This window comes from Cydia splendana, chromosome Z, assembly GCF_910591565.1.
Source record: "Cydia splendana chromosome Z, ilCydSple1.2, whole genome shotgun sequence".
Taxonomy (NCBI): Eukaryota; Metazoa; Arthropoda; class Insecta; order Lepidoptera; family Tortricidae; genus Cydia; species Cydia splendana.
This window is the reverse complement of record NC_085987.1, coordinates 49,540,437-49,561,797: the sequence shown is the minus strand read 5'-3', so window position 1 is coordinate 49,561,797 and position 21,361 is coordinate 49,540,437. Positions and strand designations below refer to the sequence as shown.

The window sequence follows — 21,361 nt, the reverse complement described above, 5'->3', positions numbered from 1 at the left end:
AAAAAAATAGCCACAACCGAATACAGAACCTCCTCCTTCTATGAAATTGAAGTCGGTTAAAAATGTCATCTAAGGCATATAACATGTTAGGATTTATATTTCGACAAGGATTTAAAAAACCCCAAAACATTAGAACTTCTTTATAATGCATAATGTCCGATCACATTTAGAATACGCTACAAGTACCGTCTGGTGTCCTCGTTTTAATGTACATATTATTATTGAGTACAGATACAGGTAGTAATTATGTGAAGCTATACTGTCTTTTTATGTAACATACGAGCACAAAATGCTGTGACTTACAGCTACATGTTATTACTATTTTAATATTAATGTAGGCCGGTAGTTTGAACATGTCATGCTCGCTTAAATGTCTTTGCTTACGGTGGCGTCGTTGATCGGGTCGCCACTTTCCCGAATGAAGGTTGAGGGAGGCGATGGCTGAGATACACGTCATACTTGTGAACGGGTGCTGTTTGTGGAGACTGGCCTGTTTAAGCTAACACGAGCTATTACACTTAGTAACTTTATTTTTATTAATTAATTACAGTGAGACGCCTAATTCTGATCTCGTATGTTTATTTTCTTTCAATGAATGTGTTATAATTATACAGGATTTTGACTTTTGGAGACCCTATACATCTCTAAGGATAATTTGATAAACTATATACTCTTATAGTTCTGATACCTAGAGACATTTACACCTCTAAATGTTATAGATTTTTTTTGTGTTATTGTCTGTTCTTTTTAGAGCGCCGTACAAAATTTTGTTCACGGTGCTCTTATGGGATCACTTCGGTCTTGCAAATCAGTTAAATGCATTTTTCTCAAAGACCGTTTTATGTAGGTACCTAAAATTTGGAAAAGTTATGGCAATTACCATCACTAACACTGTGAATAAGTCAAAACTGCTTATTTCTGATTTTAGGGGGAAATTTAGGGGGTTAGAGGGGTAGGCTGAATTTTATTTTCAATTGTAAGAATCGTCTGAGGTACCATTAAAAAGCTTGCAAAAAATTGAGTCGATGGACTGATTTTGACTTCATTTTAGAATGCAGTAGTTTCGATAAAAAATGCATTTAAAATTGCAAGTTTTCATATAAAATTTTTCACCTCTGTCCTGGCGATTCTCGCGAAAACTATAGCTAACAGGCAGCTGACCAGTCAATATCCAACCAAAACAAGCATGGAGACGGCGGGAAAATTATCAGGTTAACTTTATCTTTATTAGTTTTTCAACTGCAGCCTGATCTTTGGTTGCTTAGGGCTAGCAAACTCATGCTTACACTGGTCATTCATATTAGGAAGTAGTTTTAGCGAGAAAGATCCTTACTTAAAACTTTGGCACTGAAATTTATGACTTATGTCTTTGATACAAAGTTTAATTCTACTTACTTACTTTTGTGGGATATTTCATTTTTTTTTCTGAATAGCCTACTATAAGTATGAAAGAAAAAAAAAGATCTACAAAATACAACCTTGTTATAATGCAAATAAGTTTAAATTTCGAACGGGCTTTCCAACCAATGGACTATCTCAGTGTGCTCAGTAAGAATCATATTTATTATTGGAGTTTATCTGTAAAAATTTAAATTAAGAATTCCGTTCTTCACTGTCGTTGTGTTTTTGTTTTCACAATAGAGCACATAGAGTTATTAAGCGTATAGAGATAATAAAGTCATTTAATATTTATTAACAGCTATGGCCTATCTATAAATTTTACTGAGAGTATCTGATTCATCGAAACAATATTCCTTTAATTTCATTAAGTAGGTACCATTACATTTATGTATTAATTGTATACAGTGTGTATTAATTATTTTATACAGTATGTATAATTGTATATTTTTGAACGGATCGGTGAGAGCAGCAACCAGATCCCGTTCTGAATGAATGAATGAATGTTTCTTTATTCAGGCAATATACCTGTTAGTTCTGATAGTAGTAGTTCTGTTCTGTTAGTTCTGTGACGAAAAAATAATTTTGGAGGACCGGTATAGTATATGACAGTTAAAATTCAGTTTTTGAAAATAAAGGTAAAGTTGACGGAATATAAAGTAAGCCGATCTCAATGATCACACTTGTTTGAGAGATCGGCTAACTTTATAAGTTTATATTTCGTCAACCTTACAGCCAGCGACACAAATGTCAGTTAAGATTTGGTACCAGGTACTCATCAATCCCAGTTCTACTAAAATATTTTTTCTTTTAATAACTGATTTACAATAAGTACAAAATTGTGCGGTAAGGTAGGTTTATATTCAAATTATACGCAATTCTTTGTAGCAACTCCGCCAAGTGGACGAAAACAGGTACTGGACGGTAAACTGACGCAATTACCCTACTTGTACTAAAACTTAGACATTTATTATTACTTATTTCTGTGATTTATATGAAATATGAGCAAATTGATTAGGTAATATTTTACGTTAATTACATTTTGTATCAGAAACAAGCCTAAACATCAAAAACCGAGAAATGCCGAATCGCACACTTAATTGAAATATTATTCCTTTTTGAGTCGTGCCTGCCCAGTCTACAAGTTTAAAATACAACAATTGCGACTATATCAAAGATTATCATGAGGTTGTATGTAGACATTTTAGACGGATTTAGTTTTTCATGCTCGAAGTTGCTTGTCAACTCTGACGTATATTAAATTGTCAACTATTTTGGTGTTTGAAAGAATCAATAATCATCGTATATAAAATCGAAAAACCAGAACGGGATAAAAAACGAGGGAAGAAGGGAGATGGCGCCTTACAAATTTCTAAAAAAGTTTTTGACACGTTTCTCAAATACGACGCACGTATGATAAGAAAAAACTGTTTCAATCTATTATCTAAATATGGGAATAGACTAGAGCATAAAAACTATCGCTTTCGATACGTATTTATTTTACAGTAAGCAAAAGAAATTTTCATAACAAACTTTATTTTACTTATTTTACGACGATCGGCCGTTTCTCGGCAACTCTCGGTTAGTTTCGTTTCTGTGGTGCTACAGACTAGACCAAATTATTCGTAAGTTAAAGTAACCTAAATTATGTTTGTCATGTTGGTATACAGTTATTTCGGAGTTTTTTTACACGAAGTAAAATAAAAAGTTCTGTCAACCTCAACCGTAGTATATAGCCTAATATACGAGTGACTTATGCCATATATAACTTATCATTATCAATCAAAATAATATTATCATAGTATTAATAATTTGTATTTTGTTGTTTTAAATTTATTTTTAAGTTATATTATTCAGATTGACTTTCACGGCTTCGGCAAACATTGATATTCGTCCGGGGAACGGGCTGCCGAGATGGGCCAAAAATACAAAGTTGATAGTAAGTTATAATGTAGGCAGATAAAGTGCATGTTCAGATATTTTTGAGCGACTTGATGAAAATAAGCAAATGTATAGTCAGCAGTCAGCCAAAGAAAGCGCTGGTGGCCTAGCGGTAAGAGCGTGCGACTTTCAATCCGGAGGTCGCGGGTTCAAACCCCGGCTCGTACCAATGAGTTTTTCGGAACTTATGTACGAAATATCATTGATATTTACCAGTTGCTTTTCGGTGAAGGAAAACATCGTGAGGAAACCGGACTAATCCCAATAAGGCTTAGTTTCCCCTCTGGGTTGAAAGGTCAGATGGCAGTCGCTTTCGTAAAAACTAGTGCCTTCGTCAATTCTTGGGATTAGTTGTTAAGCGGACCCCAGGCTCCCATGAGCCGTGGCAAAATGCCGGGATAACGCGAGGAAGAAGGATAGTCAGCAGTCAGCCAAATATCTTAATATAACTTTGTTGCCATAGAAACAAGGATGTGTTCCGATATAGTGGCGAAATATTGAGAGACCAAAGCTAGCCACTGAAGCTGCCTTGAAGAGAGCGTACTTAGGACAACAAAATGGGAGACGCCCGAGTGGACGTCCTAGGTACCGCTGAAACGACGTAGCTGCTCAAGACCTGCTCAACCTCAACCATGGCGTTGGCGACTGGCGAGAGCTATCGCAAGACCGAGAAACATGGCGTGATCTGGTGTCGGAGGCCAGGACTCACTTTGGGTCTTTGCGTCACCGTAGCCGTAGTAAGTAATGTTAATATTCAGAAAGGGGAATGGGGACTACCTACGTTTGTATGAAAAGGCGATTTATGGGCGGTGGTCGTCCATATTCGTCTAAAGGCGGAAATTAATCTAACTAACGTTTTTGCAACTAGGCTTATAAAAATAAATAATAATTTTATGTTGAAACAAGTTTTAAATAAATACCTACGTAGATAAAAAAAAAACAATCTTGCCTTTTATCAAATCACATAATTTTTTGAGAAATTTGCGAATTAAGTTATCCAAATAACGGCTACAAATAAGAAATCCCTATCACAGTTATACTTAAACCCTGGCAGGGTTGAATACATAATAATGTCGGTATTTAAACATAAGACAAACTTTTTATTTCATTTACGCGAGCGGAGCTGCGGGCCCGTCTAGTATCAGATAATATTGAAAATGTTCAGACAAGTGGAAGAATATACTTCAATATGTTATGGATGCTAGCAAGATGTAAAAACAACAGTTTAGCGGAATGTCAGCTTACGAAATGGTTTGTACAAATTACAGAGAAATTCAGAATAATTTGTTTCTACTAGAAATGTGCCTTCACCGAACGTTTTAGATAAACGGTAGACCTATTATATTATATAACCGTTCTTGACTTCGGTTGGCCGAAATGGGACTCTTACGATTTTTTCTCATTTTACCTCCAAGATGAGGTTGATCGTTAGTGCTGGAAAGCCGTAATTTGGTATGGATATATAAATCAATCAACCCGACAAGGTGGTAAATAAAATCTCTAATCACTAAAAAATATATCTAAGGTAGAAGCTTTATAATTATAACTTCTACATTACCTATACTAGCCCAGAGGCCTTTAATAACAATCCAAACTCCAAGGTCCCAGAGCTCCCAGACATTACTTATTTCCACGTGAATAAAATGTATGGGATCAATTAGTATTAGTATCCAAACTTAAAACCGCCTAGGGATTCGTGGTACGGTGCTCTGAACACCGTAGTCTTGACTTCGTGCTTGGCCAATTATTTTTATATTAATATTATAGGTTTTTTATGTAATTTGACATTAAGAGACCATATACATCTCTAAGTAATTGTAATACATTAGTTTGAATTGTTAGTTTTATTTTATAAAAATGTGGATATATTGTTATTTTATTATTTTTGCTTGTATGTAAATTCAATGATGACGTGTAAAAGTGCCCTTGTGGCCTATTTGCTGAATAAATGTTGATGTTTGTTTGATGTTTGACAGAATAAATTTATTAAGAGATTGAAATTTAAATTTTGGGATTATGATAGTACACACATAGAATCTCTTTGTAAGCGTCGTGAAATCAGTGACCAAAAATTTATTTACAAATTTTTAAATGGTTTAATTGATTCTCTTAATCTCGATCCTCTCAAGAATATCATATAGATGTCCAAATCGGCGTACTCGTTCTGTAGGCTTATTTGCTACCCCGTTAGGTCGTACAGCGTATGCAAGGAATAGGTTCCTAATCAAAGTTCTTGTAAAAATTATAATGAAAAATACATTATCATGATATAAATCACATGTCTGTTCAACAGTTTGTTTCTGCGATAAAAAAAGGAAAAGAAATTGTTAGTAGACAAAATTTTTTAAAAATGTTAAAGTTTTAGGATATACTCTGTTTCTGTTTTGTACATAATATAATATGTAGGTAATTGTAATGCATTAATTTAAAAATAATATGCGTTGTAGTAACCTAATAAATTAAGTCCGTTCTGAGCAAACATAAATGTTATTAGTTATAAGTGGAAACTGTTTTGGCTATGTATATATTGTCTAAATTAATTATATTGTTGTACTATTTTGCCTATTTGTTTCCCAAGTTTAAATAAAATAAAATAATAACATAAAAACATTTTTGGGTGCCTCCTATAGGTAAATTACATCCCAAGCGAACTAGAACTTAGCACCCATAATATAGATTTCAATTATTTTTCCGGCGAAGCCAACAACGACTCATCAGGTACAGTCAGCCAAGAAAGTGGTCTACCACTTTCTTGACTGACCGTACCTATTCTTAATATTGAACTTGGCTCTCATTTCACATTTATGTTTTTGATGGGATAACTATTACACTTTTACATTTTCAAAGCTTAACGCGATAGTGGAGTGTGCTCAAGCCATAAAAAGGTCAAATACGGCGTTCACTGAATAAGAGATTTCCTTTGGTAGAATCAATCTTTGTGTTCCTAAAATTGATTTAAGAAGTGGAGCCACCCAGATTTTTGATGCAGGTGGGGGGTGGAGGGATTTAGCTTAGTAGTACTTAGCTTAAATGATATAGATATCAGTATCAAGTTGAGAGCCCCCCCCCCCCCCCCCCCCTAAAAATTTACATAAAAATCTCGGTGGCTCCACTTCTTAAATCCATCCTTGGGTCCTAAGGACCAATCCTGCCAAAGGAAATCTCTTGTTCACGCAACGCCGTATCCCACCCCCAGTACCTTCCGCTACGAGGTCTACAGCTCACAGAGCCACTACTCATATAACCCATCGTTTTTAACAATTTGTCACGTTATAAAATCAAATTCGTACAAATTAGCAACAAGATTAGAAAAAATAGAGCAGCTGTCTAAAAAATTTATTTTACAGTGAGAGGTAATTTTTAATTTTACATCAGACAAAGACAAAGACAAATAGTTAATTTTACAGCAGACATTATTTAGACAGCATAGCAGACTGTCTTTTGCAAAGACACTGGATGTCCGCATCCGCACTAATGAACCCCCACACTGGAGTTGTTTATTATATAAACTAAACCCGTGCTCCACATAAAACTACATTTTAAAAATTTATTGTTTAAATGTGAACTTTAATAGCTGTCAATAGAGTTGAATATTATATCCGCCATAAATGGCTTCGTATGCGGTAAAGGGTTAAATAAAATACCTGTATAATTTTAGTATACCTCTGTAAGTACAATTAACCTACTTTATAAGTAGCAGATTAACAAATGTGGACTGTAATTTGGCTGAATAAAGAAATTATTTATTTATTTATTATTATTTATATTTCTTCACATTTTAATTATTATTTTATTTTCCAATGACACGAAACCCATTTTGTAATTTGACTTTTGTTATGAAATTTTATTTAATTCATTTGTTAAATAAATATAATAGTTTTTATAATTTTTATAAATTTTAATTCATCCTTTTGGATGTGGGATTTCTTTATTTTTGCAACCAGTTTTTGTTTCGAAAATAACGACTTATGTATAAGTAAAATGTGAAACGTTCTCCGATTAAACATTGCTTAAACGAAACGATTACTCTGCCAAATGGAAATCGTCCAATAGGGATGATGAAACATGTTGAATTTTATAACAAAACCTAGTAAGAGATAGCAAATGAGCAATTTATCACAATAATGTGGATATTAAAATAATATATGGAAATAATACAAAAATACAGGACCTGAAAGTAAGGATACCATTCGATTTCTTAAATTTTATTCAAAAAAAGATTGTATAGCAACTATAAACATAAACGCAATATTTCACCGACAAAAACGCAATTATCTTGGTTTTTCCATACAGTCCATACTTCAAGATGGACTCTTAGTGACCTTGACGTCACGGTCACTTATCGTTTTGTTAGGGGCGTTTCGCGAGTGAAGTACGATTGTCAGACTTTGACTATCATTTCTGACTTTTGTATTGCTTTATTGCAATGGGTCCCATATATACATTTGATCCTAAAAAAAAACCTGATCGATTGATATCGTACATGAAAATTTGTCATCTAGCCTATAATAGTTCTGCTAATTTACACGGAAGCGAACTGAACGGTATTAACCAAGAGTCAACGAAACGTTAGTTTACCAAAAGTTACATAATTTAAAAATAAATGACTATGCGAAACGATGTTTGGCGAATCGATAATCTGCTAAAAGTTTTTCGGAAAATCATTAGGTACCGTAAAACGGGGTGAGTAGGTTTCGCGGGGAGAGGTGGGTTATGAATGGGGAGAGAAGGTTTTAGAGGGGGGTGAGAAGGGATTTTAAGGCTACTGCTACAAAAATAATGTATTCCAATTTAAAATGGAGCTATAGTAATACACATAAATAAAAAAAAATCTATCCAACAATCTTCCAAAATCACCTTTGTATGAAAACCCCTCTCACCCCAAATACGAGGCACTACGGAGTCCGACTCGCACTTGGCCGGTATTTTTTTCTTGATTTTACACACAGGTAGGGTATTTTTTACCCTGATCAAAGTTTGAAAAAATATATGGCAGAGAATATTAGTTTACACATAAAATACCCAAAATAGGAGGGTGCTTGAAACATAAAAAAATATTGTAAAGTTCAAACTGAACATTTCACTATTTATAAACACACTTCGTACTTCATATTTTTTTTAATGATACATTTGCAACCTAAATAATATGTTTAAGTTACAAAAAAATTGGTTCAGTAGGTTTACCTATCTGTTTACCTACATAAAAAAAGATAAAAATATTAAAAGCATTTGTTTTAGTTTTCTCGAAAACTTGTAGCATTTTAGGGTTGATATTTGGTGAAATAGAATCTTACATCTAGGCAAATCAATCGGAAAACGGCAATCAATTTGATGTCCGGGGCAGATTGCCCATACATACACGGCTAGATTCTTGAGCGTCCATGTTTGTCTAGTACCATAGACAAATGGGTAAGTTCATATTAAATGTAACAATACTCGTAAAAACACAAAAATCACTATATCAATGCCTTTAAGATTTGAAGAGTTCCCTCGATTCCCTATGGATCCCATCATCAGAACTGGGACCAATCTGTATGCATATACATACTATCAAAATAGTTATTTACGATACAAGTGCGGAAAAGAGGAAATTCGAAACGGGTGGCGATAAATTAACGACCAAAGGGAGTGTTTTAAATCGACACGAGTTGCGAATTACCTATTCGCACGTGTATCGTACAACGTTTTACAGTACATATGGCCCTTTAAACTTTTGACATCGCACGAAAAGTGCGGGAAAATAGGACCATAATGTATGTACTGTAAAAAGAATTTTCAAAATCAGTCCAGTAATGACGGCGATATGGAGTAACAAACCACCAACCTTTTGAGATTTGGAAGTCGGTTAAAAAAATATAAATTAAAATAGCGATGGGCCTTATTTGGCGCAGGCACCTACCTTCTTCTCAACTTACCGAACACTCCGAACAGCCGCAAATGTATAATGACGAGCAGGTATCTAGTAACGAGTAACTATATTCCGTTCAATTTTATACCATGGCAATTTTTTAATTATCTTGGAAATCAATGATATGGTTTTTGATTGCAAAGCGTTGATATGCAATTATAATTCACGTTCTGCTACTCTAGTGTTGGCCAAAATTTTAATAGAAATTTTCAATAATAATTTCCCCTCCCCGGCTTCGCACGGGTTAACCGGGTTAACCCTAACAAATTATAATTTATACACCTAAACCTTCATTAAGAATCGCTCTATCTATAGGTGAAAACTGCATGTAAATCCGTTCAGTAGTTTTTGGGTTTATCGCGAACATACAACCACACAAACAGACATACGCGGTGGGAGACTTTGTTTTATAAAATGTATTGATAATAAATAACTAGTGGGTCTGTGAGCTGTAGACCTCGCGAGCATAGCTTATTGGGACCGTGCACGATGACAGCGCCACACAGCGGTTTGATCAATCAACAATACGAAATTTTTAATTAATAAAAAAAAAATACGAAGTTTAAGTGAAAAACAATACAAAAAGTTATGTCTTACTGGGGATCGAACCCAGACATTCAGTGTGCAAACAAAAAAGCGAATGTTTACAAAATGCGCCATGAGAGTTCTTAGCTATTTATAAGCTGACGAAATTCGGCTACTCATTCTCGAGTAAAAACTAAATATCTAAATACCGCCTAAACCAGCAATACAATTTTTCTGCATTTTTTGCCATTGACTATGTAAATATGTCTCAAAAAGAAAATACTCTTATGATATCGATACGACTATTTGCTTAAGCGCGAGGTATCACGACTCCTCCATTTTTGGAAATTTCCAAAAACCGGATCGACAAAAAAAAAATTTACTCATAGAATCTGGTCACAAAATTTCACGAGAATCGGTTGAGAATTGTGACCTTCCTCTATAGGCTTAATTTTCAAAAAAACCTGCGTGCGGCACGTATTTCCATCATTGGATGTTCCAATCGCCCTCCGCTGATCGTTTTTTCGCTAGCAATATTTTAGCATATGATGGTAACACTGGATTATTTTTGCTATTTATAATCTTTTGTATCAATTCATATTTGACGACCGGTCTGGCCTAGTGGGTAGTGACCCTGCCTATGAAGCCGATGGTCCCGGGTTCGAATCCTGGTAAGGGCATTTATTTGTATGATGATACAGATATTTGTTCCTGAGTCATGGTTGTTTTCTATTTATTTAAGTATTTATATATTATATATATCGTTGTCTGAGTACCCACAACACAAGCCTTCTTGAGCTTACCGTGGGGCTTAGTCAATTTGTGTAAAAATGTCCTATAAAAAAAAATATATATATTGAAAATTTGTTAATTTTGCCTCAATTAATAAGATACAATCTCATCCAATTCACCGCACTCCGAATACTGTCGGTTGAAATATCAACTAAAGAGTTTACGGCAGATTTATCCATTTGTGAAAGTTCAGCTAATCTTCTACGTTTGGTTCGGTTACTGCACGAGTCATACGGCTCGATTAGGAAAATGAATTAGATTTCTACTAGACTTCAACAAGTTACGATACGGATAATTTAAAGATATTTGTAAGATAGATATGTCAAGTAGAGAGAATAGTAGAGGTAGAGGTAGAGGTGGAGGTGGAGGTGGAGGTGGAGGTGGAGGTGGAGGTGGAGGTGGAGGTGGAGGTAGAGGTGTAGAGGTAGAGGTAGAGGTAGAGGACGAGGTAGAGGTAGATGTAGAGGTAGAGGTACACACACAAAATAAAAACTTATACAGAGAAAGGAAATACCTAAAGGAACTCAGGTTTGTTGCAACATAGGCACACGCTGTTTTGGTCATCCGACTCGTCTTCATGAGCACTTAGGAGAGTAGTACCCAAGATAGAGCTGATGCTGAACCCTGGTTGTACCTAGCGGAACTCAGGTTTGGTGCAACATAGGCACGCGCTGTTTTGGACATCCGATTCGTCATGATGATCACATGGTAGAGCATTACCCAAGATAGCTGATGCTGAACCCTGGTAGTACCTATTGGAACTCAGGTTTGGTGCAACATAGACAAACGCTGTTATGGTCATCTCTCGTCGCGTCAAACTGCTGTCAACAAAATTTCATATCTTGCAGCAAATGGGCCGCTGCCGATCAAGACTCGAGTGACGATAACGGCGATGTGGCTACCACTTCTCGAGTTGACTACGGATTTGCCGTGTAATAATTTTCTTGTACTTTGAACATTAATATATCCTGCTTATGCGCCACGGCGACAATTATTCAAACTTCGATACGCGTGTGGAAATTTTGCAATTTGTTTGTTCACATGCGTTATGTCCAGGATACTTGTGTTAATTTAAGAATAAAATAATTATCATTCAACGTTGTAGTTTTATTTTGTAACTTTTTCCTTATCCAGACTTTCTCGTCGCTCAGCGACAATATTTTTTCGAATTCCATAGATTCATTTCCAATGTGCTCGATAGTCGTGTGAGGCACGATATCTGTGATTTTTTTTTAAATAAACACTATAACAAACCAAACGTGTACTTATTTTTTCCTTTAGATTTTTACGTAATATTATGGTAATATAGCGGGTGGGAGTGGAAGGGGGTCAGCCTATTCTTATTATTTTTTAGATAGGGGAGGGAGGGGGTCAAAAACTGGCAAAAATTGTCTTACGTAATTCATGAATGGCACTTTTAATGTTACTATTGCTTGGAACTGCGAAAATTATAAATAAAGATCATATTAATACAAACTTCAGTGACTTAGGGCCGATACACGACTGCAACTTGTATGGGAACTGCAAGCCAATTGCGTCGGCTTGCAGTTCAACAAAATGACTCAGAACCCTGGCAGTTCCTAGTGGAACTCAGGTTAAGGCACATTATGTTTTGGTCATCCGACTCGTCATGTGATCACTGGGTAGACCAGTACCCAAGATAGCTGATGCTGAAACCTGACAGTACCTTAGTGGAGCTCGGGTTTTATAAAACAGTACACGCTGTTTTGGTCATGCAACTCGTCTTGATGAGTACTTAGGAAAATAGTACCCAAGATAGAGCTGATGCTGAACCTTGGCTGTACCTAGTGGAACTCAGGTTTGGTGCAACACAGGCACACGCTGTCTTAGTCAATCGACTCGTCATGATGAGCACATGGGGGAGCAGTACCCAAGATAGAGCTGATGCTGAACCCTGGCAGTACCTAGTGGAACTCAGGTTTGTTGCAACATAGGCACACGCTGTTTTGGTCATCCGGCTCGTCTTGTTGAGCACTTAGGAGATTAGTACCCAAGATAGAGCTGATGCTGAACCCTGGCAGTACCTAGTGGAACTCAGGTTTGGTGCAACACAGGCACACGCTGTTTTGGTCATCTGACACGTCTCAATGAGCACTTAGAAGAGCAGTACCCAAGATAGAGCTGATGCTGAACCCTGGCTGTACCTAGTGGAACTGTGTGTGTGTTTATGTGCGGAGCAGCGTGATTACCGCCAGTAGGTATCCAGACGGGATAGTTTTTAGCTCAATTGTGTGATGTGGACGCAAAAATTAAATTCTAGTACATTGGCTCGCTGACCCAACATTATGTAGGAAAGCCAGTTGGTTTCCTTAAAAAAAGTACTGGGCGACCGTGTATGATGTAATAAGTCGTCTGGACACGTTTTTAATGGACCAACCGGGGTCCGGTTAGTATATGTCTTTCTTGCTCTCACTTATAGCTGCGTTCTTAACGGACTTATTACGTACCCACTCGATCGAACATGAAACAAGCCTCGGATTGGATCAAAGTCGCGGACCGGTACGTTTAGGTAGAAAAACTCCGCGAGCCCTTACAAAGCTCTGCTTTTTGCTAGTTAGATATTATAATGTATGGGATATTATGAAATAAAATGTATTTAGCTCAAACACATGTAGTTCCTAAACTACTGAACATTTTAACCTGAAAGTTTGAACATCGATTAATTACAAAAGGTATAAGTTAGGTATAAAAACAAATTTAAAAATATTTACCCTTAAGGGGGGAAATGGGGGGGAGATAGTTTGTATGGAATAATAATAAAAACAACAAAGGCCATAGTCGGTTTTCCATAGTAAGTTGGCCCTTAAATCAATTCGATTCGGGTATTTTTTATGAGTAGCTCTTATGGTGAAGGATATTTTTTCTGAGTATCAACATCCTACTAGTGACAGTTTTTGACTTATAATTTTTTTTTCTTTAATGTATTTTTTTTCGGGATGTATTAAAACGAATTCGTTTTTTGAGTATCGGTGCATACCTAAATAAAGAACACTATTTAAAAAATTTAAGCAAATCGCTTGAATACATCCCGAAAAAGAATACATTAAATAAAAAAATTAATAAAATCATAAGTCAAAAACTGTCACTAGTAGGATGTTGATACTCAGCAAAAATATCCTTCACCATAAGAGGTACTCCCTAAAAATCCCGACTATGGAAAACCGACTATGGCCTTTGTACCAAAAAACGGCAAAAATGCCAAATTCAGTGTTTTAGTAAACATTTTTAATCTTTGACTTTGGGCATAGTTCCATTTGTATGAAATCGTTACTGCCACGCGCTATAAATTATTTTTTTATTACGAAAAAATGTATGAATGCCACTATAAAGTGATATTTTTCTGAATAAAGAATACATGGGCTACATCGTCAAATTTTTTATTTAGTGCAAATCGCCACACTGTGATTGTAACATCCAAAATTGTCACAAAAAATTACATAACGTTTCAGTGTTAGATAATAAGTGTGATAATTCTTCGAAATTAGGGCGACCAAAAAAAGATTATGACTCGTGCAGTAACCGAACCAAACGTAGAAGATTATGACTCGTGCAGTAACCGAACCAAACGTAGAAGATTAGCTGAACTTTCACAAATGGATAAATCTGCCGTAAACTCTTTAGTTGATATTTCAACCGACAGTATTCGGAGTGAGGTGAATGTGGATGAGATTTTATCTTATTAATGGAGGCAAAATTAACAAAGCATACATTATGAATTGATACAAAAGATTATTAATAGCAAAAATAATCCAGTGTTACCATCATATGCTAAAATATTGCTAGCGAAAAAACGATCAGCGGAGGGCGATTGGAACATCCAATGATGGAAATACGTGCCGCACGCAGGTTTTTTTGAAAATTTTGCTGTTTCAGCTGAGATAACTGACATTAAAAAGAGCTTGTTGATAGAGGTGGCACAATTTTGAAGTGTATTAATTCGGGGTACAAAATAAATTCCGAGAAATATAATGACTATGCGTTAGAAACGGCCCGGCAACTTATAGAAGAATATGGATGGTACTATATGCCAGCTTCTGTTCATAAAGTCCTCATTCATGGAGCTACAGTGATTGACCACGTGATGTTACCAATAGGAGAGCTTTCAGAAGAAGCTGCCGAGTCCACAAATAAAAATATTAAGCAGTTCAGGCTTAATAATACTCGGAAGATGTCACGCACCAAGACGAATACGGATCTCTTAAATCGTCTCCTAGTAAATTCGGACCCTATGATTATGGGCCTTAGGAAAGTACCTAAGAAGAAAAAACAATCGTTATCACAATGTGTACTTAGGTAATTCGATGGTTAAAATATTATTTTAGGTTAATTTTAAGTATTAGTTAGTCTAAATTAGTTTTTTAAGATGATTGAGACATGACGTGATAGATTTTGTGTTGCATAATTGGTACGATATTTGTATCTCTGTAAATATATAAGTTCTAATTGTAAATATAGATTTTTTACATTATAATTAATATTTAATATTGGTATTATTATATTGTTGAAGAATACGTTATAATATATTCATGGAAAGGTATAATAATTATTTTGAAAATGAATTTCCCGTCCCTAAATTATACGAAAATGATATATAACTTGCCCTAGTTGCTAAGACTAAGAAGGAATATAGCATAGATTGGACTTGGGGAGCCGACCCTTTCACCCCCCTTCCCTTTTTGGGGGGTCTGCATGGTACGATCTCCTGGCTACCAGGGCAAATCAGCTTTGTTTGACCTAAGGAATAATCGTGCCAAGCGGCATCGCCTGAGACTAAAGTGCATGCTAAATGACCTTACTCAACCTACTAAATATCACCATTGGCAACCAATGTTCAGTATTCTTGACATTGCGAATTAAAGGGTTAAAATAACACTCACACTGTATGCTATCAAAATCGCAATGCAGACTTCTCTTTGTCGTAATTAATCAATGAATTGATTAAAACAATATTATTCAACTAATGCATACTTTTAATGAATAAAATAATAAATTATATGACATCAATCATAATTGACAAATAAATAACAATCTACTAAATGGAACATCTTTGAAGCCCAAAAAGCTCAAAATCTACCTATAAGTAGGTACCTAAATAAAATAAGTATAATAATATTTTTAACATCAGATAGGTGTAGTATTAGGTATATGTTTAAACATGCTTAAGAAATATATTAATGTGCAGTGCCAACCCTAGCATTTTAATTAAGCTGATAAAGTCATGGTCTGATGATACCTAAGTAAAGACAATGAGCTTGAAATTACTAATCTATCCGCCAAATGAAAAATAGAATGAGTTTTTGCACCAATAGATTAAATTTTAATTAAATTTTAATTAAGTTATGCTCAAATTAATTTGCGATGCTTGTACGGTTACGGTTTGCCCTGATTTGTTACAGAATGCAAAAATTAAACCTGTAAACTGGAATAGATGCAATAACCAACCTAACCTTTTTTTTTAACCTAACTCATATTAAAGAAAAGCGACGCAGCCATCCAGTGATGAAGGTTGGATTCGAGCCGACGTCTTTATCTATCTTAGAGTTACCTATCGATTTACTTATAGATATCGTTTTAGCTGTCTATAATTTATATAATATATATATAGTAGTGTGACTACTGACTACTACTACTACTTTAAAAACACTAATCAAAATGTTTGATAATAACGTTTTAATTATTTAGGTATTTTATTTAGTAATAAAACTTAAAAATCTAGCTAATTGAATGATTCTACGGTTATAGATTTACTTCCTAACTACCAAATCTAGTAATCAGGGTTATTGACATACACTAAACCTTAGGAAACAAAGTTCCCCACCGCGTCTGTCTGTTTGTCTGTATAATTGTATGCTCGCGATAAACTCAAAAACTAACTGAACAGATTTTCATGCGATTTTCACTTATCAATAGATGAGGAATGGAATGGAAAGGAAAGGAATGAGGAATTCTGGAGGATGAGGAAGGTTTAAGAGTATAATTTGATTTGTTAAGGTTTTGTGTAACCCGTGCGAAGCCCGGGCGGGTCGCTAGTATTAATATAAACTTAAATTCATATTAACATATTGTAGTCTTATTTAATTACACAAACGGGTCTACCGCGATATAATTTCGGGCAATACGAGACCTCGGCCTCTGGTAGTTCGCCTGCTACGACGTACCAAACGCAACGGATTTCTGCAAGCTGGCAAATCTAGGCACAACATAACGTCCGCTGACATCCAGGTAGCTGGTCCTCCACAAAAGCTTTTCTTCAATGAAAGGCTTACAAAGTCTAACCGGCTGTTATTTCGTGCCGCCCGTACCCGATCTAGACAATCCGGGTACAAATTCTGCTGGACCAAACACGGTTCAATATTTATTAGAAAGCAAGAAGGCAATGCTGCGATCCGGATTGGTCGCGTCGCAGACCTTGACCGTTGTTTGGATTGCTACACGAGCTCTGCTGCCGAGAAGTCTCAGGATGTCTCCTGGTCAGAAGCAGAAAATATGCAGCCTGAATATCCCAGACTTCAACCTTTTTACAACATTTTTGCGCGATTTTATTTACTATTAATTTACTCACTTCTAATGTTATTTTTGATATGTTCGTCTCTTAATCATGTTATATATTTACACACTTCATATACACTTCACAAATTGTACACCACACTAAAACAAGGAGCAGCGAGTAAAATCCAGGGGGCCTAGCCGAAACGCATTTCGAAAAAAGATATCGCTAACGAATCGATAAAAAATGTATGGGAATGACAGGTACCGTAGATGAGTCTGTCGAAAAATATTAACGAATACAAAAATGTTAGCCAAGTTGCAATGTTGTAACGAAACGCAAAACATTCGTTACCAAAATTCGATATCTGCCATACATTGTCTAGCCAAGTGACACTTTTGACAAGCGAAATCGAATCGTTATCGCCTCCTAGGTGTCAATATCTAGCGCGAGCTATCCCCTTGCAGATAACTTACCGAAGCACAAGAAAATACCGAATAATAGTGTTTGTAAATTAGAATTTGTAATAAAAAGCATACTTCAACATTATTGTGGGCGGCGAACAACGCGGAAGTGTCGCTTAGACGCAGGCGCCGTCTGAAAAATCGCCTCTATTGAAACTTGAAACTGCTTAGGAAAGGACTGCCCTTAGCTGGTGATCTTATCATGTATGCTACGATCAAAGGATTGTGGGCCGTACGCAGCATTTCACCCAAAGGATCCAATGTGACCGAGGCGCTGAATATCTACCTATCTATAGTGACAGTGTCATGGAAAAATGGATTATGCACCCACAAATGCAACACGAAACAATGTCCCTACAAAGGTAAGAGTGAGTCAATAACTTATCCCTACTATACCTACTAATAAGTATATAAAATATGTTATTAATGCTAAAATAACTAATGTGTTCCTGTTACGTCATCAAATATAAACCGATGAACGGTGTAGATTAAATTTGGTACCCATATGCGCAATGGCAAGCACTTGTTTTTCAATAGGAAAGTGAATTGAATGTGTAAAGGCAAAGGTATATAGGTAAAGGCTATACAAATATAGATAAAGACTCGGGAACAAAAGTTCTTCACACAAATAAATGCCCTTCCCGGGAAGCAAAACCATCACCTTCATAGGCAAGGTCACTAACAACTAGCAATATTGTAGTGTCATCCCATTTTCTTAAATTGATTTGAAAGGGATGAGACTACAGTGTTGCTACTTTTTAATTTCTACAATTTCTAGTCGGACTCTACAGTAAGCTCAAGAAGACTTGTGTTGTGGGTACTTAGGGTACTTAGATAACTATATATAGATGGTCAAACCAATTTGTCAGTCAGTAAGAACCAGGAAAACTATACTCATACTTATCTTTTGGGTGCTAGTACTGGTATATGACAAAGCTAGTATGATTCTCTCTGTCTTTGTTTGAAATGAGACAGTCCTTTGACAAACTATACTTAAATACATAGACAACACCCATGACTCAGGTACAAAATATCTGTGCTCATTACACAAACAAATTTCCTTACCGGGGATTCAAACTCAGGATTATCAGCTTAACCGGCAGGGTCACTAGTCACTACCAACTAGGCCAGACGGGCTGTTGTCATACATATACATTATCAACCATATTAATGAAACTTTTTCATATTATGAAACATTGTATATGACTTCTTTTGGCAGGCGCAGATACAGTCAGCTGCAGAGAAAAGGTCCCACCCCTGCATACAAACTTCTATGTAGTGGTGGTACCTTTTCTCTGCAGCTGACTGTACTTACACACTATATAAAAATAATCATAACATGTACTTACACAAAACATTTAGTTTTTTTTTGTCATATGACTGGTAGAGAATAAATATTATAACCAAATGTTACAGAGTTTGTTGAAAAACTAAGCATTCATTTTGTTTCAGGTGACTTGGATATTCATTGCAGCCTTGGCATATGAACCAATACTTTATGGTGCTCCAAAGCCAGGGTCAAGGGAAGAAACTATGTCACATGTACAACCACAAAAATATATTGAGTGTTGTTTTACTATTTTAAAACACTGTACATAATATATGTACAAACATGGCTACTGATTTCATGCTGCTGGCAAAAAATACCTGCTGCATCTTTCATTAATAGATTTTCAATAAAATAAATATAATTTAACTTTTTAACCCAATCATTGTTTCATTTATTTATGGCATTTATTTATGGTGGTTACCACCTTAACTTTTGGTATGCTTAGGAGCAGATCTGCTTCCATGTACTTACCTATATTCAACTTTAAAAAATGCAATAATTTTTAAAAGTTGTCTTTGTAAAACGACCGGTCTGGCCTAGTGGGTAGTGACCCTGCCTGCTAAGCCGATGGTCCTGGGTTCGAATCCCAGTAAGGGCATTTATTTGTGTGATGAACACTAATATTTGTTCCTGAGTCATGGGTGTTTTCTATGTATATAAGTTTGTATTTGTCTATATAAGTATGTGTATCGTCGCCTAGCACCCATAGTACAAGCTTTGGTTAGTTTGGGGCTAGGTTGATCTGTGTAAGATGTCCCCAATATTTATTTATTTATTTTATTTTATTCAATTATGATTGATATATAAATTACAAATTTTTGACAGGAGCATACAAAAGGTTAAATATGAACAGCCAGTAGCTTAGTGGGTGAGATTACCTTCCCAAATTTCCATTGACTATAAATAATAAAGATGTGTTTAATTCATTTTTAACGCCTCACTCACTTAGGTATTTCTATTACTGAGTAAACAAAAATCAAAGACAGGTAGGTAATAAAAAAATAATATTAAGTAACACTAAGTATGATTTATTAGTTTTGGTTTCACAGGCAGCTTTTATCTTATCTAATGCATCTTCTTAGTCGGCGTCTTCATTGCTGAAGGTCGTGTCTAGTTTGAAGAGTTTCCTGCGCGATGTACCATGCTTTTCCAAGTGTTCCTGTCCTCGGCGATCTTAATAGATAAATCTAATGCATAACATCTATGTATTCAATGTCCGCTTGACTTTTGATAATTTCGAAAATGTTTGAAGTCTATGAAGTAAATGAGTTCACTGAGGTTACACTGATTTGGGCAAACCTGTCCACAATATCACTTCACGGTTTGAATCAATACTAACGCTTAAAGTATTGTCTCTTCTGGTCAAGTAAGCCAGCAGTGCACGTCCTTAGCACTGGTAACTGCCATGAAGGCGTCATTGCAGCGGCAGCTCTGACTGTACGTGCCAACTTGGCGAGAACTTCTCAGCGTGGAAGAAGAGCCCGCGGAGCCGCTCTTGCCCGCTCTGGCTGCGTCGCCGCCTTGGTTGGGGCTGCGGGGACGACGGCTGTCTGAAATTGTTAAACTTTAGGTCAAAATTATATGCAATTAACAACGCACTCTTCAAATATTACACTATATAGAGTTATTTTATCACGAAATTGTGATAAACTAAGTTAAACAAATACCAAAATATTTAATTTGCTTACCGATAAAACAATTATTTTCTCCAAAATTAGATTCGCTGTTCACTTGATACTCTTGACAGCTGACAGATGATGTTTCTTGACGGTTTTGAACGAGAACCACAGACAAAAATTAATTTTTACCGACTTGGCGCGTAGAATGAGCGTTAACTAAAAAGATTGCCTCTTGGCTAGGTTATTGTAAACATTATCGACCAGTCGCTTGCGATCGTAGAGATCGAATCGATACGGAGCGAATGTAATTCGGCTACGCCCCCAGGTAAGCTACTTAGGAGCGATGTCTGTATGGTATTTCATTATTTTTGTTTTTCGTTTCTATTTAAACTCCATAGATGGCGTTACTTGAGTTAGACAATGTTCTGGACAACGACCTGGCTATTGATTGTCACGCACTCGAAGTCCTTGAAAACTGTCAACAGTATCTCACCCCTAATTATAGTTTTAAATTGGCAGCCCTAAACATAAGAAGTCTCCAACGTAACTTCGATTCCTTCTTTGTGACATTAAATAGAATAAATATTGAGTTCGACATTATCATTCTTACCGAATGTTGGTTAAATGATTCTACGGTTATAGATTTACTTCCTAACTACCAAATGTTCCATACTACAAGGGTAATAAATAAAAGTGGTGGAGTCGTTGCGTATGTAAACAACCGTTTACATACGCAACGATGAATTTGTAGAGAGCATAACCTATTATATAAACAGAATCGACTTGACATTTTGAAGATGACACTAAATCAGTTTAAAACCTATCTACATAGACTCAAGACAAAACTGTAAATTCCAAATTGAGTGTAACTTTTCT

At 35.8% G+C, this 21,361-nt stretch overlaps 1 protein-coding gene across 1 annotated transcript in view; it reads right to left on the bottom strand.

Moving 5' to 3' along the window:
• The window catches only part of LOC134804062 (uncharacterized), a 211,024-nt gene extending 201,703 nt beyond the window's left edge, over window positions 1-9,321 (bottom strand). The window contains exon 1 of the mRNA XM_063776958.1: window positions 9,255-9,321. The gene's annotated coding sequence lies outside the window, so the exon portion shown is untranslated. The remainder of the gene's footprint in view (window positions 1-9,254) is intronic.
• Window positions 9,322-21,361: the final 12,040 nt, after the last annotated feature.